This window comes from Varanus komodoensis, unplaced genomic scaffold (genome assembly GCF_004798865.1).
Source record: "Varanus komodoensis strain SLA01 unplaced genomic scaffold, ASM479886v1 scaffold18_3, whole genome shotgun sequence".
Lineage (NCBI taxonomy): Eukaryota > Metazoa > Chordata > Lepidosauria > Squamata > Varanidae > Varanus > Varanus komodoensis.
In genome coordinates, this window is record NW_025335549.1 from 5754053 (window position 1) to 5778654 (window position 24602).

At 40.5% G+C, this 24602-nt stretch overlaps 1 long non-coding RNA gene across 1 annotated transcript; it reads right to left on the reverse strand.

Annotated features, from left to right (window-relative positions):
* Positions 1–213: 213 nt before the first annotated feature.
* On the reverse strand, positions 214–21149 carry LOC123022128. The gene is made up of 3 exons (XR_006414467.1): positions 20962–21149; positions 4740–4749; positions 214–224 (listed from the first exon to the last, which is right to left on the reverse strand). It is a non-coding gene; the product is annotated as an uncharacterized LOC123022128 (long non-coding RNA).
* Between the last annotated feature and the right edge of the window lie 3453 nt (positions 21150–24602).

Here is a 24602-nt window from a genome sequence, read left to right on the forward strand (position 1 = left end):
CGATCCAAATTTAAGTACAAAGAAGCACACTAGCTTTTTCTCATTCTCCTTTGATAAAAGCACTGAAAAAGTCCATTGTACATGTTATGATTCATAAGAGCATTAGAAGAACCATGCTGGTTCAGCCCAAAAGCTCATATACTCCAATGTTCCTTGCATGTGGCAGCCAACGGCTTGCCCATGGGAAACCTAGAGGCAGGAAATTAGTGAGGCACCACCACCAGCTTGTATTGAGAAGGATTCTGGAGACAGAAAACAGCCATCGGGACTAGTAGTAACTAATAGAACTGTCATCCATGTGTTTCCCAATCTCCGTTGAAAACCGTCCAGATCGATTGTAGCAAATTCCTTTGTTTGGGTATTCACTGTGTGAAGAATGACTTCCTTTCATTCAATAACCAGTTGAGGCAACAACCAATCAGATACTCAATTCCTTGCCTCAGAGGAAGTTCTATAGAACTGAATGCATGTAGAGGCATGGGATTGTGTTGTAAGAATGAAATTCTCAACATAGTTCTGTACAACCATATTTTACTAGGCCTCACTGAATATACTGGAGATTCTGTTGGAGTAAAGCTATCTGGGATTGCACTGTTTCTCAGTCTGTTCTGCATATGATCTCACATTATTTATTGTTGGAATCATATATTAATATTTGTTTAGCACTATTGCTGGCATTTGCAAATGCAGCAAGTAGACCAGCGTGTTGATGGACTAGAACTGTTTGGAAACAGTGGTTGTACTTCAGTTCTACTGGACCTTAATGGATCCTTGGTTACATATTCCAGGAAAGGCTTTCCGTCCTGAACAAAAATACATTGGCAAGGCTGACAAACTCTGATCAAAAGCGCAGTTATCAGTGATCCTTGGAACCAACTCTAAAAGGTCACCCACTTTGCAATTGCTCAAATGTGTTCTGGTCTGGCAGAACAGCTATCAGGAAGCTCCTGGCCTGAATCTTGCCTTCACCATGAAGACACTAGATGGTCTTCATAAAACCAGTGTCTCTGCTCCTTTCTCTGGAAGACAGGAATAAAACTAAACCATAGTGAACGGCTGTCAGGAGTTTTACAAAAGTCGTGCATCTTTGTCACAGAAATAACCCCATGGGTCAAATCTGTAATTCTATCATCACACCATAGTCTGCTTGCCTGCTCCTTCAAATAGTGTGTGACAAATGAAAGAAAATTATCAAAGGACTTCAAAGTGTCAGAACACTTCACAAGATACATCGGTGCCAAGGTATTTGGTTTCACTTTGCAAGTCAAAGAAGGTATTAAAGATGCATTTGTCAGAAGGCAAATCTTCCCATTTCTCTCTGTAACTATACTTCTTTCTTTCTTTCTTTCTTTCTTTCTTTCTTTCTTTCTTTCTTTCTTTCTTTTAAGGGAAGAAAAATATTATATAAACTTAGGTGCAATGTATAGGGTATCAATGTACTAGTGTTCAGCAGAGCACACACCTTAGACAAAATTCAGATGATACATTCGACTTTCTCTGGAGATGTTTGGGTATGTTTGTTTTTCCTTTTGTTTTCAATTAATACAGATTTCATAAGAAAAAATAATTAAAAATGATGAGAGGAATCTTTGATGTCTGGTTTCTCTCATGAGATGCTGGCCATTGGGCCTTTCTAAGCACAGTATTTATTTATTTAGAATATTTATATGCCATCCTGTAAATAAAATTTATGGAATGTTGTTTGGTCTGGAACTTTGCCCAGGCAGCAAGATCTTGCACATTCGGATGTTACCACCTATGCTGAACCCTAGTTCAGTCCCATGCCTCTTTCTTTGGGGATATATTCCCCAACATAATTTGTCCTTCATTTCTGATACCCCTATATGACTACTGTCTCCTGATCCCTGCTCCCTGCTTCCTCTCCAGCTGCTGTGTATGTCTTAGTCTAAAAACCTAGTATAGAATGTTCTTATATGGAGGAAGGTCTTCATTAGGGTATGAAATGGGAAATAAACACTTTTGAACAGCTATCTATGTATCAGTCAGAATTTCTATTTCTCCACTGTATCTCCCAGTGTAGCCTCTTCAGGGATCAGGAGAAGACTCTGATGTAGATTAGGATCTTCAAAGAAGTTAGCCCCATAGTCCCTCAGCCAGAAATCATGAAAGAAGATATGTGGGGTCCTGAGCCAGAGAAAGAGCTCCACAAGATGGGACTACCCCCACCCAATGGTGGAGAAACAAGCATAATGTCAGTGTTTTCTGTTACATTTGTTTGTGTGTTTGTTTATTTCATATGGCATAGCAGAATACAGCATTATTGCATTAAAATTCACTCAAACAATATATAAAATATGAAATGTAAAACATTGTGACAGTAAATTATTTTAAAAACATGCTATATGAAAGATTAATACAATTATGAATAAAATTAAGTTATGTATGAGCAGTTACTTGAGTGGCCAGGCCTATGGTCAAATGTACTAGGTAGCTTGCCATTGGACAGCAGTACATCAAGATGATGTAGTTCTTCCAGGGAGCCAGGAATCCTTCTGAAGGCGCATTTCATCATGATGTGGTGTAGAGTTTGCAGGACGTTACCACAGCCACAGTTCGAGTTGTGAATCAACCCCCATTTGTGTTTCCAGTATTGGCACCTGCCATGATTAGTTCAAATCTTTGAGTGCTGTCCAGTTTTTCCTTCAGAGTTCAAAGCCTTGGAGGCATTGTACTGGATCAGACACTAGGTTAAACAAATCTGTACTAGAAGCTGCCCATTCCTGGCACCATGCGGTCTGAATGTCGAAGTCTTCTTTGACTAACTGCTGTCTGGGTTCTGTGGTGGGTTCTGAGATTTGAGTATAGCTATTTGGTCGTAGCAGTCCTCTTGTAAGTATCAGTTTGCCTCTCATTTCTGCCACTCCCTTTTTAAGGCTGATTGTCTTCTAAGGTGTGAGGGTGATATGTTAGATAGTACCGGTAGCCATTCAGAAGGTGTCGACTTCATGGTTCCTGATATTAACCTCATAGTGTGATTAAGCTGGGTGTCCATTACTTTTGTATGAGCACTATTTAACCATACAGGGCTACATCCCTTCATATTATATGAAGGTTTGCCTGGCACCTACATTATATGCTTTTCGACACCAGGTTAAAACCTTTTTATTCACCCAATATTTTAAAGTTTCAAATTTTTAATTCAGATTTTATTTAACCTCAGTCGTGTTCTATCTTGCTCTTGTATTTATTGGATAGTTATCACTCTGCAAGCCATCCAGAGTTGTTTCATATTGGGCAGGATAGAAATATAATAATAATAATAATAATAATAATAATAATAATAATAATAATAATTGTAATGCTTTTTTTCTTGGAAGAATGTCTGTGTCATCTAAGGCATTTGAATGTATCAGTAAGATTACCAGAGCTCCATCACGTTTTTAAAAAGGCATTTATTTATTTATTTCCAGAAGATACTTTTCTGAAGACGTTTCTGTGTTCTTCTTGTTGTTGATAATGATCCCTGAGAGAAGTAAAACCGTTCTGGTAAAATTTCTCTATATAATCTCCATGATGGGGGTAACAGCCACCTGCCTAACGTCCCAGAGCAATGGAGCATTGTGAAGGATGTAAAAACAGAACAAAGCAAAACAAAACACCAGCCTGCTAGTGCTACTGCTTCTGCTCCCTCTGTAGGGGCAACCCTAAGAATAACCTGGAGGTGGGTGAATGGGAAAAAGAAGCTGTGCTATTCCCACAGTTGGTGACAAGTCTCCCCACTCCCACACCCCAGATGGTAGAGAATGTCTTCCACCCTTGGGAAAATATGTTGAAATGACACTTTGCCCCATTTTGTCTGCCCAAAAATAGGTTGGATAATTTTGAGTGCAGATTTGTGGCGGTTCTGCCATCACCGTGCGACTGTTTCCCACAGAGAGCTTGTCAGTGCCCTTGTTTCCATCAAGGAAATCACATTGTTCATACACGCACTCAAACCAAGGCATTGTATTAGCATCCCAATAAGAACCAATGGCGATATCAATTAAGTACCTGTGATTATGTTTTCTCTCACTTTTAATAACATGCTCTATTTTCAGAATAGCACCATGCCTGTAAATAGATTATTCTGTGATTTCGGTGAAAGGAAATGAGCAGGTGGGCTCATTAGAAACAAGCCTGATCAAAAGGAAGTGCTCAGTGTATTTGGATGAAGGAGTTGAATGTGATGGACAAGCTTATTAAAGAAAAGAGTAATTTGCACTGCACATTGAAAGCAAAACAAATACACATTTATTCAGACTTCAGCATTTATTTTCAGATGGCAGCCTTCAGTAGATCTGCTTCTCATAAGCTCATAAGAAGAGTTCCATGGCATAAGACCTAGCATCTCCCTAGTCCCGGATTCTTTTTACACAATGGCCAATTTGTTGCCCAGGGGAGCATCTGGCACAGGTTTCTCAGCAACTGGGTTGACACAATGATTCTTGTACAATGAGAAAGTGAGAAATACGTCTCCTGTTCTGTCTTTGCTGCATCATGCATGCTTTTTTACACGTCTGTCATCACTTCCTTTAGTTGTTTCCACCCTCCTACCTTAAATAATCTCAGACATTGTAACTCTTCCTCATAGCCCCTTGATCATTTTCATTTTCTTTTGCTACACTTTTTCCAAATCTACAATGGTCTATCTTCATCATCTTCATCACCATCCCGGTCTTCCTCCTTCAAGGAACCAAAGGTGACTTACAAAGTCCCCCATCTTTTTACTTTATCCCCACAACAACAACCCTGTAGGAAGGTAAGGCTGAAAGTCAGTGACTGGTCCAACGCCGCCCAGTGAGCTTCAAGGCTGAGCAGAGATTAGAACCCAGATCTCTTGAGTCCCAGAGCTGTGCTCTTAGCCACTACACCATATTGGCTTCTAGAAATGATCACTCAAACTACATGTCTAAGTGTAGTTGCACCATAGAGATGGATAAGGGGAATATGTTCTTGGCCAGTTTATTTTCAGTTCCTTTCCCAATTATGCATAGAAGCTATGTGTTCCCAGCAGCAATACACTAGGTCAACTGTTCAATCAAGTTGTCTCCCATTTTCCCCAAGACTTTGCACCCAGACACACTGCTAAGCAACGTCTCATGGCAAAGTAATAGGATAGTGGGAAGGAGCAAGCCTCAGTACTCAGTCCTCCTGGAATGCCCACTCCTGGCTTTTTAGATAATTGGAAAGAATAGAAGGAACTGTGTTTAGCCTTTTGAAGGATGAGAAGCTGGGAGGGAGGTCTATATATATAGTGGTGAAGACTGGTTGGTATGGGGCTATGGTGGGAATTCTCAGAGAAGACACTCTGGACTTAGAAGGTTGTGTGAGTCTCTGAAGTAGGTATCTGAGATGAATTCTGAACTTTGCCCTCTGTGCGCCCTCTGATCTAAGATAATACATGTTTTGTTACTTAAAACTACCATCAAAAGAATGGGTGAATGGAGGTAGGTACAGTAGCACACAAACTCACAAGGTGGATTTGCTATAAATCTAATCATGCCAGGAAAAGTAAAATAAAAATTAGTTATTTGCTGTGAGTGTGTTTTGTTTCCCTTTGTACATTTCATTCATGGAACCATGATTATGAGAAACATTACCTGTAACACAGCATAGCACTTATTCTTCTGTCAAAATCTTCAGATTATTTGTATTTAAATGCCAGTCTATACAATGTTTGATGTTCAAAGTTTACCATATATGTTTGTTATTAGGAACAATTCTTTTGAATAATCTCCTCTGGACTCTCTAAGTGCACATATGTTTTCTGTCTCTTGATTCACCATGACATCTTTATACATAGAGATATACTCTTTCCTAGAAAAGTCTAAAACTGGAACTCTCTTGCTAGGCATGTCTTGCTAGACATCCTACCTGAAAATCCAGCATTTTCCCATTCTGTTTTCACAAGGAACCTGTGGCCATCCTAACATTGTCGAACTATCCCCATCCAGCAACAGGGATGATTTTGCAGACCAGATGAAGCTGGAGAAGGGCACTCCAGCTTGCCAGGTGATCACTTAGACCTCCACTTGGGTGGCAAGAATGGGTCTAAGTGTGTCAGGGCTACAGAGGTTGATTTGTTACCATATCCAGGTCAGAAATCTGATTGATCATTGATTGATCAGCTAGATCAGAGTCTAGGTAACATGTGATGGTGCCAGTAAGAAACCATAGTCTGACTTAGAAGATGTCAGTGAAGTTTTTCACCAGCATTTTAAGATTTGGTGGTAGAAGAAAAGGAGCTCTTTAAAAGTTTTAATTTTAAAATATTTTATTATGTTGGCTGCAAATGGAAATATTAACATTTAAAGAGGATTTTGGGTTCAGGGTCAGGAGTACAGCACCTGGTAGAGTCTAGGAGGCAATGCACCTGCCCAGCTCTGGTCTTGAGAACCGGTATCCTATATCTGCCTCGTCTTACATGATGGCCTACCATCACCTTCTCAACAGCTTTATTATGATTATTATTATGATTATTATTATTAGAACATTTCTATGCCGCCCCTTGCCGAAGCCTCAGGGCAGCTTACAACACAATACAATACAATACAAAAATAACAATATGAAATTAAAATTAATAATATAAAATAAATAAAAAATATAAATGATATAAAAGAAGTTATAAAAGAAAAGTTATAAAAGGAAAGAAAAGAAGTCGCCCTGGCCAGATAAATAAGTAAATATTGTTAACAATTAAAATGACGCTTAAATAAAAAGGTTTATTTAGACACAAGGGTCACAGAGTCCAGGCCAGGTTTGTTATAGAGCAGCCTAATAACTACTTCCTCAGAAAAGTTAGCTCGACCCTTCACACAAGGACATATTTACCATACTCTAGTACAATTAATGCACTGACAGAATATGTATAACAGTACAAAAATGATTCATTCATAAATTAAAATAAACATAAAACCCAATTGGAAGTTATCAGGAACTTAAGCTGGTAGCTAACAAAGAAGCTTAGGAAACTAATTATGACACCACATTTTAATTAACTCAGACATGGAAAGATGTCTGAAAATTGAACATATAGACCATCAGGTTTATCCACAATTAACATGACACTTCTTCCTATATTTTAATTTTTATGCATATAGTTTAATTTATGGTTTGATGGTCATGCTTTCATAATACCAATTTTATGCTGTGGGTAACTTCTTCAAAGTTACCCTAACCTCATGGTGAAGCAGCACAAATCTCAACACACCACTCAAATCCATTTTTCCATGGTTGTTCTATAAACTTTTAATATCTTCTCCTTAACTATACAAAGCACATTTGCTTCAGTTTTTGATTACATTTAATTTTGGTTTGAAAACCAAACCATCCTCCCTTTTTTAACCACAGCATCAAAACAGTTGATTCTATTTTCAGAGTATTAGTTATGAAAATAAATATGGAAAGAAAGATAAAGCAAGAAAATGGCAACACATTAATTTCCTTGCTGTGTGCTAGTCTTTTCCAGGGGCATCCGGTATGGAAATGTGCTTCTCTTTGGTCCCCTGGGATTCTTGGTGTAATCAAATTGTCTTGTAAAATGTTAATATAACAATCTTGTCAGTTCACTTACATGGCAGGCGGCATGTAACCAAGATAGGCCGTGCGCATGCTTTTCATAGACTCTCTTCCTTTCCTTATTAAGTCTCTGCTTACATATTCTGCTACTTCAAGTTTAGTTTCTCTCCAACTCCACAAATGTCTTCAAGGTTCCCCACACACAAACGAAAAAGGGACTTTTCTGTTGCAATTGTTGTTATAGCTGCGACGTTAAAGAAAATTACTGAAAAGTTGCCACCAACGTTTCACCTTATGAGGAATTCATAGTCTATTTGCAGGGATCCTTCTCTAGCAAAGCAACAAGGAATGTTGAAGTTAACAAAACAATTTATTTAATATACCCATTCAGACATTTCTTAGAAGGATTCTACATGTTTCTCAATTGACGCAGGATTTCTTTTTGCCAAAGCCTGTTGCACAAGAAAGCAATATCTGAGAGGACAGTGTCTTATGCCAAGCTGACCATTGGTCTGTCCAGCCCCGTGTGCACCGAGTGGCAGCAACACTCCAGGTTTTTAGACTGGCATCTTTCCTAGAGCTACCTGGAGATTCCAGGAATTGAAATTAGGACCCACTACATGTGCTTTGTCATTGCAGCGAAGCCAGAAGCATTCGCACATGAACACACACCAGCTTCTATACTTGAAGGACACCAGTTAGATTTGATGCATTAATCCTGCCTGAATCCTTCACTGGTTGAACCCAAAGGCTCATCCATGTCTATCTGGCTGTATAAAACCCTAGCATCAGAACTTGCCCCTTGGTTTCAGAAGTTTGTCTCTATAAACTCAAGCTTATCTTCTCCTGTGCCACTGCTTTTGAAATGTGATTCCTTGCTTCCTTGTTTTAGCCTTAATTATTGATATTGGATCCTTGAAACTTGCATTGTCAACAAGAACACTTACCTGACTTGGTATCCATCACCTGTTTCTGTGTCTTTTGTCCTTTGTTTGCTGCCCTTGGAATTTGGACATACAACCAGCTTGGAATTCCATTGTTATCTCTTTGATCTTGGACTTCTCCCTCTGAAACTTGACTCATGTCTGTTCTGGATCAAGACATTCAACAGTAAGCCCTCAAATCGTAACGGGCCTTGACACATGACCACTTGAATATCTTTCTCTTATCCTAAGAAGGTCGACAGATTTTGCTTTTAGTAACATTCAGAGTCAATTTGGAGTCCCATTTTCAGATAAAACACCCAAGAAACATCAATTAAAGGCAATGGAGGCTTAATAGGACCAATGAAATATCTTGGAGGATTGTACTTACTTATACATTCCTACTGGTGTAATGAGGAGAATCAGGAATTGCTAGATGGAGATTTGGGGTGGGACTGTAACCAATATTTTGCACTTTTTTGCCCCTCTGGTATAGTGGTTAGAGTGCTGGACTTGGGAGACCTGGGTCCTAATCTTTCTTCAGTGACGAAGCTCACTTGTTGACCTTGAACCAGTCTCAGTTTCTTAGACTAACCTGTCTCACTGGAATAAACTGTTGGCTGGAATACTATCTAGTCCTGAAGCTTTGGCTTTGTGGGTATTTATGAAACGTTTGTATCTCTACCACATTTGTATGCAATGTGCATATGTACAAGGTACACCAGCTGCCACAAAACATGGGCGGCATGGCAATGCTATACCCATGCTCCACAGGTTTCCTCCGGCCTGTTGGTTGGCCACTGAGTGAAGAAGAACACTGGGGCCTTGGCCTTATTTGGCATGACTCTTCTGAATTGAATATTTAATTACATTTTTGATAAGGATTTACCCACCTTCTACCTTCTGGGCCAGAGGCAGAGTCAGGCACAATCTGGAGTCCATACATTAGCAAGTTTGTGGATCCCCCAAAATGTGTTCAACAGCATGCATATTATATCTGAAAAATGCACACAAATAAGCTTTCATCAATGAAAGAAGAATGTGTTGATTTCAAAACTGTGCATAATTGATACATACATTTGAAAAATATGCAAAAATACCTATCAATTTCATTTAGGAAAGCAAAACAGCAAAGCTTGCCATCTGACATGGACTAGAGAAGAAACAAGCTTTGAGATGGAATGCCAAAAACTACAGCAAGCTCAAGTGTTGCTAATTCATGCATCTCTCTGGCTTTAGCATACCATGCATGCTGCCTCTCCTTGAGAAAGAGTGACAATATTTTGTCACTGAGAAGGAAGAAAATAGAAACTTTACTGTGGTGAAAAAGGCATTTGTTTTACATTGCTTTCAGCTGTTAATTTAGGAAAGAAAATATATTTTAACCTTCTTCTGACTTTAAAAGGATAATTTCCTTTTTACTGGTTGAATTAAACTTTATTATTTTTACTGCTGTTTCCCCATTATAAGTTGATGGGTATTATTTCTCCCCCCCCCGCCCCCCAATAACTGTAGCCATACAGGTATATCGGATGACATTGAATGTTCACTGACATTGACATAAATCTGATGGGCTTTTAAAAGTTTACAGCCTAACAAACTGAGTCAGCTGGAGTGCTCGTCTCTGGAAGCTTTTATTGAGAAGGTGTGCTTAAAAATGCTGGGAATGCCAAAGAAAATATGAGAAAACAGGCATTTCCTCAGAAATTAGCATGACTAAAGGGTCATTGCCATTTGGTTCATGGATATGCATGGTTGAGTTGCTGGGGAACTTGAGCAAAAGGGGGCTGCTGTATTTATATCCTGCCTGAGGGTTCCTGTGGACAGCTGGTTTGCCATCATGTGACTAGAATAGTGGACTAGATAGACTCTTCTTTCATCCAACAGGGATTTTCTTATGCTATTACATTCTTATGAATCTTCCCTAAAACAGCTGGTTTTTTTGGAGGACATTTTGTCATTCATGGGATAGCCATTTTCCTCATATCTTGCTCTTGAGCTCTTTTAGAAGAAGCCAAACCAGCAAAAAAAGATCTGTTAGCTTTGGGGATGAGGGAAGGAAGGAAGGAAGGAAGGAAGGAAGGAAGGAAGGGAACAAAGTTTCTCTCCCAAGATTCATTCCATTTTGATTCAGAGACACTACTATACATCCCTGTCTTTTGATTGACCTTTTTCACCTTCACTGTCTCCATCTCCATTTCTATCTACCAAGTATTTTAGGGAGCCAACTAGGGAACCAATGTTCAATTTGGATGCCAGGAAGTACTTCCTGACAGTTAAGATCCTAAGGGTATAGAATGGGCTTCCATGGGAGGTGTTTGAAGCCCCATGGGTGCAGGTGTTCAAGGATAGGCTGGACATGCACATGGTAGGCATGTCGTGAGTGGAGCCAGCTGGATTCAAGGGTCAGATTAGATGGTCTGGGAGGCCCCTTATGACTCACTCTGTTTCTCTGTTTTAAGGTTTCTAGGTTTCTGGGTTTATTACACATTTGGTTCTGGATTATGGAAAGTCATAGTGGATGAACAGAAACCTGTAAAAATTATGATTTTTCACAGTTGAAGGCAGCTGATACTATTCTAAGCCTTATCGGTGTACACAGGTACATTCTACATATCCTATCTTCTTATAATGGTCTGTTTTTCCACAGCTTGATCACATTGTCAGAATGCACCTCAGACTCCTGGGAGAAAAACCCTTCAGCTTTTTGTGATATTGTGATGTGTGGACCAAAAGAAAACCATTCAACAGGATATATAGATTTGGGGAAGAAGACTTTTTTGGTGGGGAGGGAGTGCAGGAATATATTCATATGAATAGGAAAAATGCACACAATGCAAAGTTGATATATATCTTTGCATGAAAGATATGCATGAAGATACACACAGATTTTCATGTAAAAAGGTTGCTAACCCCCCCAAATAAGTTCACAATCTGATATGATCTTGAGTTAGAAATTAGAGATAGCATTGGTATCAACAAGCTTGGGCCATGTTGATACATACATTCCTACTTTTACTTTGCCCCCTGCCCTTGGTCTGGAACACTCATATAGATGTGGATATTGCTTGGAGCCAGACAGTATATTTCCTTCATTTCCTGCCTGTGAGCCTCTCAGAGGATGGTGGATAAGATGGCCCTTAGATGCCATCCAGAAAAACAAACAAGCAAACAAACACATAAACAAACCCTTTTCTTGCATTCTCATTTCAGAAAAATACCCACCAGACCATGTTGCTATTTTCAGTTGGATATTAAACAAGAAAGGTTCGCTTCCCCATGGGCTTCATAAAACATGGGTTGCCATTTGAAAACACACACTGACCTGTGATTAACAGCTCTCCCCTGCGCCGGAGGAGGGGGTCGGAATAGGGCATGCCGAGCGCATGCTGGCCAGGTGTGGTGCAGCTGGGCTGGCAGCGTGCCGGCGGTGGTCTTCTGGGTGGCGCAGCGGCAGTGGCGGCAGGTCTTCCCAGGTGGTGGGGGTGAGCAGTCCGTCTCTCCGTGTGGCCAGTGGGTTAAAGCCCACAGCTCCTCCTCCTCCGCACTGCTCCCTCTGAGCGGCACAGCTCTCACCTGTGCCAGAGGGGTGGGGCGGAGGAGGGCATGCTGAGCACGTGCCGGCCAGGTGGTGCCACGTGGTGTAGCTGGGCCGGCAGCGTGCTGGTGGTGGCCTTCTGGGCGGCATGGCAGTGGCAGGTCTTCCTGGGCGGTGGGGGTGAGCAGTCTGTCTCTCCGTGTGGCCGGTGGGTTAAAGGCTGCGGCTCCTCCTCCTCTGCATGCCTCCCCCTGACCGGCACAGCTCTCACCTGCGCCGGGGGGGGGGAGGCGGAGCAGCATGTGCTGAGTGCGTGCCAGCCAGTTGGTGCCACGTGGTGCAGGTGGGCCGGCAGCATCCCGGGCGTCGGGCGCACACACATTCGCTCTATAAGACGCACAGACATTTCCCCTTACTTTTGAAGGGGGGAAAGTGCATCTTATAGAGCGAAAAATATGGTACTTCAAATTCTTTTATGTTACTCTGTACTCTTAAGTGTATGTGTTGACAGGGAAATATACTAGCAGCAACAGAAGCAGCAGGAGGAGGGAAAAAAACATATAAGAGAGGCTGACAGCCAACACAATCTGAAATCAGATAAAAGCAGTGTCCCCCCCACACACACTTTTGATAGGCTAGAAACTTATGAGCATGTCAAAAGAAAAATCTTTCCTCTCTTTCTTCCACTCCTTGCTAGCACAAGTTGCTTTCTTTAAGGAACAAAAATATTTGGAGTATATTTCATGCAAGACCTGTCAAAATAATAGCTTTGTGATGTGAATTCAGAACATAAAAGACTTCTATTACCAATCAACTAGAGACAAGTGATAAACCAATCTTGGTTGGATACAGTTTTGTTATCAAGGCCTATTTGTTAGACTCCCTAAGACTGTTCCAAATCCATAAAATTTGCATAAAATTTACATCTGTCACTAAGAAGGTATTCAAAGTGAACTTTTTGGTGATTTTTATCTTAGCAGGATTCATAATTCAGAAATGCATGCTATTTTTTGATCTGCAATATCTGGAGTACAACCATGAGATTGCTAAAATGGTCACCATCACTACCTGGCCACCCTTCAAAAGAAATTGGAATGGGTTTTGAATTACACTGGGCTAGTACTGAGCCTCTGGGAAAGTGGACCCCTTCCACTGAGTTCCTTCTAACAGAACTCCCAAGAGGAACCTCAACAAAATGTTGCAGCATCATATGTGCGTGCCACAATGCCACTAATACAACCATGTCCTCACCCAGAATTCATATTTTCCCCATTCCAGGTTTCCAGCCCACAAAAAACAGTAAGTCAACATTCCATGGTAATTGAGCAAGCTGAGTCCTCACTGGGCTATCCCTTCCCTCATAGACACACAGATGGCTTAGCCCCACCTCCCCACTCCAAAAGTTTCTGCAATTTTTATTTGTTTATTTATTTAAAATTTTTCTGTGCCATCCATTACTAAAAAAAAAGTCTCTGGACAGCTTACAAAGAAAACAAAAACAAAACCATAACAACAACACGCAGCACACTGCATCTAAAATAGTAATAAAAACAGAATAAAACCAATCATTTGTTAAATTACTGGGAGAATAAGCAGGTCATCACCTGACACCGAAAAGAATAAAGGTGGAGGACAGGAGAACCTGGAGGAATGTTGTCCATGAGGTCGTGATGGGTCATGACTTTGCAACTAAACGAATGTTAAAGTTATACAAAGACCCAAGCAGCTTTTGGCCAGGATACAGCCAGGCCATCTTCCATTTTGTAGACTCAACTGACCTTCAAGATTAGTTGCTGGTCCTGCAGAAATTAATGGAATGCCATTGCATAATACCTCAATAACAGGCCTTATTATTATAACTGAAACTTTTTAAAAAATGTCTTCTTTTTGCCATATTTTAAAATTAGATTTTAATAGTAATATTTTGATGTGATGATAAAGTTTACTTGTAAACCATTTAGGTTATTCTATTCTTAGCAGGAATTAAACTCGGGAAGTAACCGTGGCTGTGAAGGTGATGCTAACAAGAGTGACTGGGGATGTTGGCAAGCAATGGGTTGCATCTTGCAAGGACTAAGAACAATGTGTTCGGCCGCAGCACAAAGAAATTGAGAGGGAGAAGTAAAGTTTGGAAAGAGCAGTTCCAATAGAACCCAATAATAGCCTTCCAAAAATATAGGAAAAAACCTAGGCTCTAAAGCATGTGACTAAAGCTATGAGTAATAAATGCATCTAAGGAATTTATGACTCGGGGAAGGAATTGTGTCCATCCTCTCCCAGCTTGCTTCCACAATACTTCCATTAAAACATACACACAGAGAGAAGCACAACCACAGTGCAGAACATGGGATGACTAAATCACCAACAGCCTTCATGGAAATGCTGCTAATGCACCCTGACCATGTTGTTAGCATCTAATTAGCAATACCTTATTCTCCCAGTGGATACAAATGAAAGCCTCTTTGATTTAAGCTGGAAAGAGCTTAACTAATTTTTACTTAAGGGTGAAGTGAGCAACACATTAGATTTAAAAAAAAAGATGGGAGGAGAGAGGGGGAGAGAGCAAGAGAGCATTCCATTGTTTTTTATAGCTCCGCTCTTGCATTTGTTTTTGACATTTGAGTGACTCCCATGGAAGGAGCCAGCCATGAAATATTAAACATGGCCCTTAATAAATCTCCCAAACATCTCAGTCCATAATAAATGACAAAAGGCCCAAACCCTTTGACAGGGCTTCTAGCACTCAAACTTAAAATAAAAGACAGATCACCAAGACATTCCAAGAAAGGATGTGACATTTGCAAGACATAACCAACATAATTGCTTACGGTCTCTGCCACTTGAATTTGGTGCTCTGTGGGTTGGCATTTTGGCACAATTTCACCAGCTGAAACATATCAAGCTTTGGTACTTGCATGATAATGTGTGTGTGTCCCCTGCCCCCCTGTACATCATGCAGAATAGAAGCAGATATTCAGGTAGGGGGACAGAGCATGAAACAGCAGTCGTACAACCTGTGCCATTCCCTGATATCAGTATGCTGGGTTTACCTTATTCCATACCTTTGGGTGCTACTGGCAAAGTTGGGAAAGGGTGCACACAGAAGAACCCTTTACTGCAACCATGGAGGAAGCTAGGGCCATGATATTCACCCCAGCCCTGTTGACTTTGTCTTCCCTGGGTTGATTAGGAAGGCCAGCAAAGGGCACTAGCCTTAGTTATATTAAACTGAGTGCAGTTACAGAGCCCCAGACAACCAGGAATGACCTTGACAAGCCAAGGTCAGCTGTTACATGGAAGAACATAAGCAAGTTCAGATGAGAAGAGTTCTGCAGAAGGAAATGGAAGGTCAGGGAGTGCCGAGCAGGGACAAAAGAAGTCCCTGGATGTCTAAAATTTCAACACCACCCTTCCTAAATGCTGTTGAACTTAATTTCATTATCTATTTCTATTGGTCAGATATGTAAGCAGTTTGAATTCCCATATATAATGATGTGATTCACATCAGGTTAAATATGTAGATCATAAATTAGCTGTTTATTTGTTTGTTTGTTTGAAACATCGGTATGCCATCTATTGTGCCACAGTATCTCTGGGCAGCTCACAATCATAAGATAAAAGCCAAATAAATAACAAATTACAATTTAAAATACAATACTAATAAAATACGGATAACAATGCAAAGCAAAGAGTGGCATCAACTATTAAAATATTTTTTTTTAAAGTAAGGTCTTTGTCCGGTGCTGAAAAGAGTATAAGGAAAGTGCCAGGCAAAACCCTTGGGGAGAGCATTCCAGATATGATTTATTTATGTTTGAGATCTAAAGTAAAATTGTTTGGCAGTATAAGCATAAGGTAAAGGTAAAGGCAAATGTTTCCTCTTGACGTGAAGTCCATTCATGCCTGACTCTAGGGGGTGGTGTTCATCTCCGTTTACTGGCCGAGGGAGCCAGTGTTTGTCTGCAGACAGTCTCCATGGTCATGTGGCCGGCATGACTAAACACCTAAATGCACGGAACGCTGTTACCTGCCCACCGAAGTGGTACATTTTTATCTACTTGCATTTGCATGCTATCGAACTGCAAGGTTGGCAGGAGCTGGGACGGAGCAACGGGAACTCACCCCATTGTGCAGATTCGAACTGGCGACCTTTCGATCAACCAACCCAGCAGCACAGCGGTTTAAACCATTGCACCTCCTGCAGTCCCAGTATAAGCATATCAGAATGCAAATTTAAATATGAATTTTGGGGGGAAATATATATGTTTATCTTATTTTGAGGACAGAATGTATAATACCAATTTGGGAGATATGTAGTGGCCATGTGACTCAGCCTCTGCAAGGTGGAAAAACACAGACACAGGAACCAGGGTCTGCAGTTGCACCACACTCGCAATCACACAATAAAACGTGGTGCTAAAAATAAAGCAAGGTATGTGTGTCCAGAACATGGCCAATGTCTTGTAAAGATCATCAGCACAAGCTCTCCATCAAGTCGGTTAATTAGGGAGAGTACTGCCAATGCTACAAGTTGAATCCAAATCAAATCTCCTTCTTCCCTTTCCCACCAAACAGAGTTAGCTCAACCCAGGGTGGGCTAGTTAGATTTCCTATTTGTCTTAGGCCTGTTTCCTATGTTTCCTTTTCCTTATGTTTCCATGTTTCCCCATCACATCCAAGACAAACTCCCCCAAATGAGTAGTCTCCACAAGAGATAGCTAGAACTGGAAACAAAATGAGATACCATAAAGAGAATTTAGAAAGATCCATTGCAAACATGTTGTTCAGCTAATGTCCCCAGAATCAGTTTGTGCATTTGAAATCCACACTGTATTTATCTGAGATACCACAGGATTCCTTGGAGTTCCAAATCCAATGGCTTGCCACCTCTAGGTTGAGTTTCCAGAGGCTGAGCTGCTATGCTGCTCTCCAGACAGCTGGGGCAGTCCCATCATAATGGGGCTGCGAGTGGGGAAAATGGAAGTGTGACAGGGTGGAGAGGAGGTTGGGGATCACAGATTTATAGCAATTCCAGTTAAAAGTCCCATGGAGACCACTGCCACTGCTGACACCCCATTCTGGGAATATTTGGGAACGGAATCCCCAGAAAACTCCTTTGAGAATGTGCAGAGGTCTGGATGGGGAGCCTGTCTGATAACCAAATAGCATGTGGCTCAAAAGAGGTGAAATGGACATGTACTGGACATGGACAGTTTTGCCTGCCCCCACAGAACTGCAGCATCCGCCTATTTAAATAACCATCAAGAAAACTCTGCAGTGGATTGAACAGCCCATATGATTTTATAATATAAATATCCTAAGTCTAAGGAAGGATAATACAACCCATATTAGATTTAGCTGACAAATGGATTTTGTTCTAACACAGAGTCACTTGTGCATTGGTTAATTCGGTGCAGTTGTCATGAGCTTTTTTAAAACAACCAAAAAGTAGAACTCATTCTTTTACTGATTGTCAGCTCTATTTCTCCTGCAAGCCAAATATAAAAATAATTTCATTAAAATGAATCTGTGACATTTCATTACAGCAAAACTGTTGCTGAAGAGTCTAATAATCATTTATACTAATTGGGGTATATTTCAAAGTGTGGCAGACAAGGGCCCTGAATTCTGAACTCAACTAATATGCAGCTTTGTAGAGTTGGTGAGACTGTAAACATGCTTTTTGCTGATGGAATAACAACATTCAGGACTATAGAGGCAATTTTCATATCCCATTTTGAACTTTGGAACAAACCATGAGGACTGATTGGGGAAGTCATGTGGCTAAGTTCATTGACACTGTGGTGCCCTCAGCCTGGTGAAATATGGAGCCAGAAGTTGCTCCAAAGCTGGTGGGAATGCATAACAGTTGTGTTGCTGTTTAGTCGCAAAGTCATTCCTGACCTATCACGACCCCATGGACAACATTCCTCCAGGCTCTCCTATACTCCACCATTCCCGGAGTCCACTTAAGCTCACACCTACTGCTTCAGTGACTCCATCCAGCCACCTCATCCTCTGCTGTCCCATTCTTCTTTTGCCGTTAATAGTTCCCAGCATTAGGGTCTTCTCCAGTGAGTTTTTCCTTCTCATTAGGTGGCCAAAGTATTTCAACTTCAGCTTCAGTATCTGGCATTCTAAAGAGCAGTCAGGGTTGACCTCCTATAAGACTGACTGGTTTGATCTCCTTGCAGTCCAAGTCTTCCCCAGCACCACAATTCAAAGGCCTCAATTCTTTGATGCTCAGCATTTCCTATGGTCCAGCTTTCACAGCCATACATTGCAACTGGGAAAACCGTAGCCTTGACTATACGCACTTTTGTTGGCAGGGTGATTTCTCTGCTTTTTAGTATGCTTTCTTCCCAAGGAGTAAACATCTTGGCTGCAGTCACCAGGAAATTCTCCTTCTCCTTCTACTTCACTGTTTACTACTTTCACAGGTAATACTTTTTGTTATTTTCAGTTGCTGCTCATTTTCATTTACATCTGTCTATCCATCCTCTATCATCTCCTCTGCTTTATTAATGTCATAATGTAATTGAAATGTAGTTATCTCATTTTTTTAAAGTCTCCTTGAATAGTATTTTCTAAGAAGAAAGGGAAAACCGGCAAATGTTTTAAATGCATACATTTTGCCAGCCCAAATGCCTCCGTCTAATTCCACAGCCTCATTGACATTCCAGGAAGATATGGGGGCATTTTGGCATTTTTCCAAGGTTGGACGCTCTCCAGGACAGGGAATGACTTTTCAATTCCCTTTGGATTCTAATTTCAGAACAATGCTTGAAGTGCCATCCTGAATCACTCTGGGGACATAAAAGTGGTAGAAGCTAGCCAAGGTGAGCCAATGAAGTTGTGTGTGCTGATGAATTCTCCATTGCTTGGGCATGTGTCTGAAGTGTGGCAAACAGAAACGAATGCTCTGTTGAGTAGGTAAAGGCAAATGGTGAGGCTTCTAGTAAAGGCTAGCCACAGGATTTGTGCCAAATCACAGTCACATGGCTAAAATCAAAGTTCAGGCTTGCTTCTGTACCAAAATAAGCCTCTAAAGTTTGCACATACAACAAGCTTTGGGCCCAGACTCATTTACCTGGAATTTCTGGCATTAGCCCTTGGTGCCAACACTGGATTTGAAACAGATTTCAGGGCCTGACAATGATTCAGCACAGCTCAAATAAGCAGATCAAACAAAAGAGATCTCCTGCTAGCATCATCTCATCTATCAGCACAGCTCATTATCATAGCCTGCTTACAAAAGTTTCAACAAATAATCTTTGCTGCTATGGAAGGTGCAATAACAACCTGGTTATTAAAGTAATTTTTGTTACAAATGATCACATTTAATGATTAGCCCACGACAAATCTGTTGAGCACTTCATTTTCTGAGATGTAAATATAGACAGATGACCGAACAGGAAAGGAATATCTGAAAGGAAACCAGCAAGATATCCTAATGGCTCTCATTTTAAGAGGTGCTATCAAATTATGACAGATAATGAACAGGATTCTGCTTTGATAAATTACAGGATGACACCTTGGAGAGGTACAATGCACTTCCATTTATTAAAAGAGTGAGTTGGTGCTAATGCTGGGGACCGATACAAAAATGTGCTAATACATTCAGAGAACTGTAGTCAGAAGGTGTGAAAACACGATGGAAGTTTGTGGGTACAGGGGAAGAGACAGAGTCATTCTGCAACCATTTGATTTAGGAATATTAAGGATGGACCTGTATCTCCAGTGAATGCTATCACTGGGGAAAAAAAAAAAAAAGTAATCAGCCAAACGGGAAAAAAAGCATTCAGTTGCTTGCATCCTCAAATTGAATAGAAATTTATTTATTTTCACAGAAGAGATATTTCCAATGATCTCCAATGTGTCATTCCAATACAGTCAGTTCTGACACAGCAGATGTTTTGTGTTATTGCTCAACTAGTGCAGGGCTGCCCGCATCAGAGAGCATATATTTATCAAATGTTGATAACACAGGTCTAATTCTATGCTTAACTCAATTTGCTGTCTTAGTGATACAATTTAGCAGGAATTGTTTTAGTTCTGCATGTCACTGCAAATTACAATGAAGCATGCAGGTATTGGGTTGGCTGATGTGGGGAACTGAGGGGAAATAGAACTGTTATCAACCATGAGATACACAACTTATCAATTATAAAGGAGACCAAGTTTAAATGCAGCAAACCTGTACCCTGGACTTCAAAGAAAGCCAACTTTAATGAATTCAGACCTATGATAATCAAGATGACATGGCAACTCGCTCTTAACGAAAAAGAAGTCCAAGAGAGGTAAGAATCTTGAAAAAGAAGATTCTCCAAGCACAACTACAGACAATTCTAAATAGAAAAAGGTATAGAAGACTGCAGAGGAAGCCCATGTGGTGCCACAAAAAGTTAAGTGACAGCCTGAAAGAAAGAAAAAAAAGAACATGTACAGGAAGTGGAAACAAGGCCAGGCAAAAAAGCTAGAATATAAGCAAAAGCAAGGAATTGCAAGGACAGCATCAGGAGGATTTTTTAAAATGTTTTTTCTTTTTTCTTTTTTGTTTAGCTGTATGTAACTTCTTTCCAGTGCTTTTTTTGTAAAAAAAAAAAAAAAAAAAAGGTGCTGGAACTCATGTCGCCGGAAGTAAGCACGCGACCACACACACACACTCCCCGAGCAGTGGAGCAGTGTCCCAAGCTGAGAGCAGCGCCCTCACTTTCTCACTATCAGATAGCAGACGCAAAAGCAGCCTGCAGGCACTATGTCAATGATGTTTGCTGCTAATCTGCTATGATTCAAAATCACTTTGTAAAATCCACTGGAAAAAAAGGTGCCGGAACACCGTTCCGGTGCGTTCTAGGACAAAAAAAGTCCTGCTTTCTTCTACTAAGAAAAACAATACAATTACTATAATAACAATAATTGTAGCTAAACATGGCTGATTAACACAATTAAACAATACATTAATACTCCTGCTACCTCTACTTATTTAGTGTAAGATCATCTATTCATTCAGGTTGCCCCAGTTCCCTTCCAGAACTGTATTGTCTCTTGTGCTGGTTCACACCCCTTTCCTTTTATTAAAACATATTCAATAAAAGTTTTCCAAACATTTTCAAATTTATTTTCACTTATTAACCCTTTTCCATTTAATGTCACAAGTTAACTTATCATTAATAGCTATATTTCAGAGTTCTTTATACCAGTCAACTATATGATATTCACTTTTTGTTTTCCAGTTTCCTTGCTATTATTAATCTTACTGCTGTTAATAAATTTATTATAACTTCTTTAGTATTTTGTCCCATCCATTCTATGGATAATGACAATAATGCTAATCTTGGATCAACTTCAATATTTAAATTCAACATATTGCCAATTTCTTCAAAGATCCTTTTCCAAAACACAATTGTATATTTACACTCCTACCCTGCACTGCATAGTCCAGCGATGATAAACTGAGTGATAAATGCTTCATGCAAAAGCAAGTCTTGATGTCCCATGCATAAAGCATTCCTATGGTATGCAATGTTGTGTATTGATCATTATGACCTGGTTTGCATGTACTGGCAGCAGACTATGGCTTAATGAACTGCATTCCCATTGTAGACCGTGTCCACTTCACATGGAGAACTTCTAATCACCCTGTTCAGAGGAGATTTCACATTATGTACACACAGATTATATGGATTAGTCATAGCTGAAGAAACTCACAGTTAACCTACAATCAGTTCTTATGCTAACTTGTTAAACCCATGATTAACCCTCTGTGTCTGTATTCACATCATGCCCCAGCCAATTAGAGGTTGAAAATGCACAGTGGGAACAGTATGTAGTAGGCATATGCCATGGTAAACTGAAGGTTAATTATTCCACAGGTTCCAACCATTATGTGATGAAAATACCCATGCTTATCTCACTGCACATTCATACTCTGACTGAGTCTTCTGAATACACACAGACTTCAAAATGTACAGATGTGCATCTGTTGTGTACCATCTATATACAGCCAGACGTTTACACAGCATTCTGGTTCTGACATGGTTTTATAGAAGAATCTGTCTCATCTGGGGAAGCTATGCCAGAATGACACTGACATGGATTTATAGCTAACATTCACATGCCTCTATATCACTCAGAAATACATCCCTCAATATCTCTTACCTCCATAACTCAGAGGTGACCGTGTAAACAGCCTATAAAGTGTGGGTGCAATTCAGCACTAAAAATACTCAATACACTAAAAATAACAGGAGACCTGCAGCCAATGTTCAGGTTGGTAAATTTCAACACACACATCCCTTCCCCGTAGGTATCTAATCAGTGGATGAGAATATTCTTGGGAGAATATTTGTTTCTCTCCTGTGTCTCTCCTTCCATGAATGCCAGCTCTCAGTGATGCCATGCTCATTCTTTCTCCCCCATCCCATTTCCATGCAGCCTTGCCTTGTGTTTTGCATGGACAGCCAGTCTGGTAGTAGATGGATTGTTCGACTGGGAGTCAGGAGATCCGTATTCTGTTGCTGTTGTTGTTAGTCGCAGTCGTGTCCAACCCATCGTGACCCCATGGACAACATTCCTTCAGGCCTTCCTGGATTCCATATTCCGTATTCTAGTCCCTGTCAATCACTGACTATCAGTCTTACCTAATTCCCCGGGTTGTTTTTGTGAAGATGAAATGGGGAAGAGGAGTTAGTCTTATTTGTATTATCATGGTTTGGGGTATTATATGATATTTTATACTGCTGTATTTATTGAATTTTGTTTGTAAGCTATCCAGAGACACATAGTGATTGGATGGTTTAGAAATATCCCAAATAAACAAATCCCAAATAGGAGGAGGAGGACTTTGCTAACCATCTTAAGCTCCCTCCAAGAGCGAAAAATTGAAGTTATTGATGTAATGTGATGACAATAACAACAACAAATTGGTAACTGTGTTGGTGTGTGTATATTTTTAAATGGTTGTTATCACCACTGCATTGCAAACAATCAATAGATGGATGAAAGAGGAACGAAACTGAGCCAAACAACTGCTTTTGTTTCCAGCAATGACTAGAACATTATTTCTAGTGATCACAACATTTGCTTCATAAACATTTATTGATTCATGGCCAGTTTTCCACATTCCATGGGTATAATTACTGCATCTTCACAATAAAGGTGACATATTGAAACACTCAATTTCCTGTTTTAATGCTGTTTTTAATAGGGTATAGCTCAGAATAACTCTCTTAGTGTAATAACAACTCAAGAGCAGCCAGGTTGTTTCCTAGCACGAAGGCACCTGCATGCAAAAATCAGTTTTGCTGTGTTGTAATAACTGCAGAAGAAGATTGATATTTATTTAACTTATTCTAAGCATTTATATACTGCTTTCCTGGTGTCCCAAGCACCTCACATTAAATATAAGACAGCAGAAAATAGTCCTATCTTCACATAGTAGCAAATAAATTTGGCTTCACATGGGATGGAAGAATTCAGAGAAATTTTCAAGCACATTTCATGGATGCCAGAGTCGGGCACCTTCTACCCAGCCCACCTGAATGAAATCAAGACTGTTGTATGCCTAAGCATGGACCCTGTCATAGTGAACCCCTAAAGCCTGCGTGGAATGTGATCTGCCTGTGCTATTCTTGGAAAAGCCAAGGGCTGCCTCACCAAAGTGTCTCACCAAAGAGGTCCCTGTGCCTTCTGGAACCAGCTCTTGGAAAACCTGCCTGTCGCCTTGCTCCTGCCTCTGTTTCTGGACCATGCCAAGCTTCACCTACTCCAACTTCCACTCCAGGCCCAGGTATCTTCTTATCCTTGGCTTGTCTCTCTGCCTTTTGACTCCTGACTGGCAAGGGCTGCTCTGCTCTATTTGGATTGACTTACGTTGTACTTCTGTTACTCACCTTGACCTCTGGACTGCCTAACTACAAATTGGAATGGGCCTGTATATCGTACCAGTTGTCTGGGTCCTGGTGCCCTGACCTGATACCCAGCTGCCTATGCCCCGGATGCTGACAGAGACCCCCTGTTGCACAACTGGCAAACTTCCATCAGGTGCAACCACCCAAAGAACAGCGACAGGATGAGGAGGAAGAGGGCTGTGAATGGCCATTCCAGGCACCACTCCTGGCAATTTACTCTTTTCCCTGCCTGCAAGAGGCTCAATTCTTACTTGAACAGCACATGATGCTCATTTCCTAGCAAGTGTCCCTGGAACACTGGGTGTGCTCACCAGGAACTTGGATGCAGGACTGCTGCGAAGTGGACCAGAATCCAGGGAGCCAATCCCAGGAAATCCAGTGGATTCCTACCCCCAAACAGATACTTCACAGATCACTAATGGTAACTGACAGAGAAAGGGAATTTGGGTTTGTGGTGGACAACTCAATGAAATATGGACCCAGTGCATGATTGACCGCATGTTAGACATAATAGGAACAGAACTGAATATAAAACTACCACACAAATATAGCCTCACACAAATATTTGAAATGGCTTAGGATATTTTGCATATATCCTAAAGCATATATATGTATGTATGTATGTATGAAATTTCTGGTCACCAGAAATTTCTGGTATATTTTGGTATATTCTGGTATATATTTCTGGTCACCACACTTAAGAAATAATGT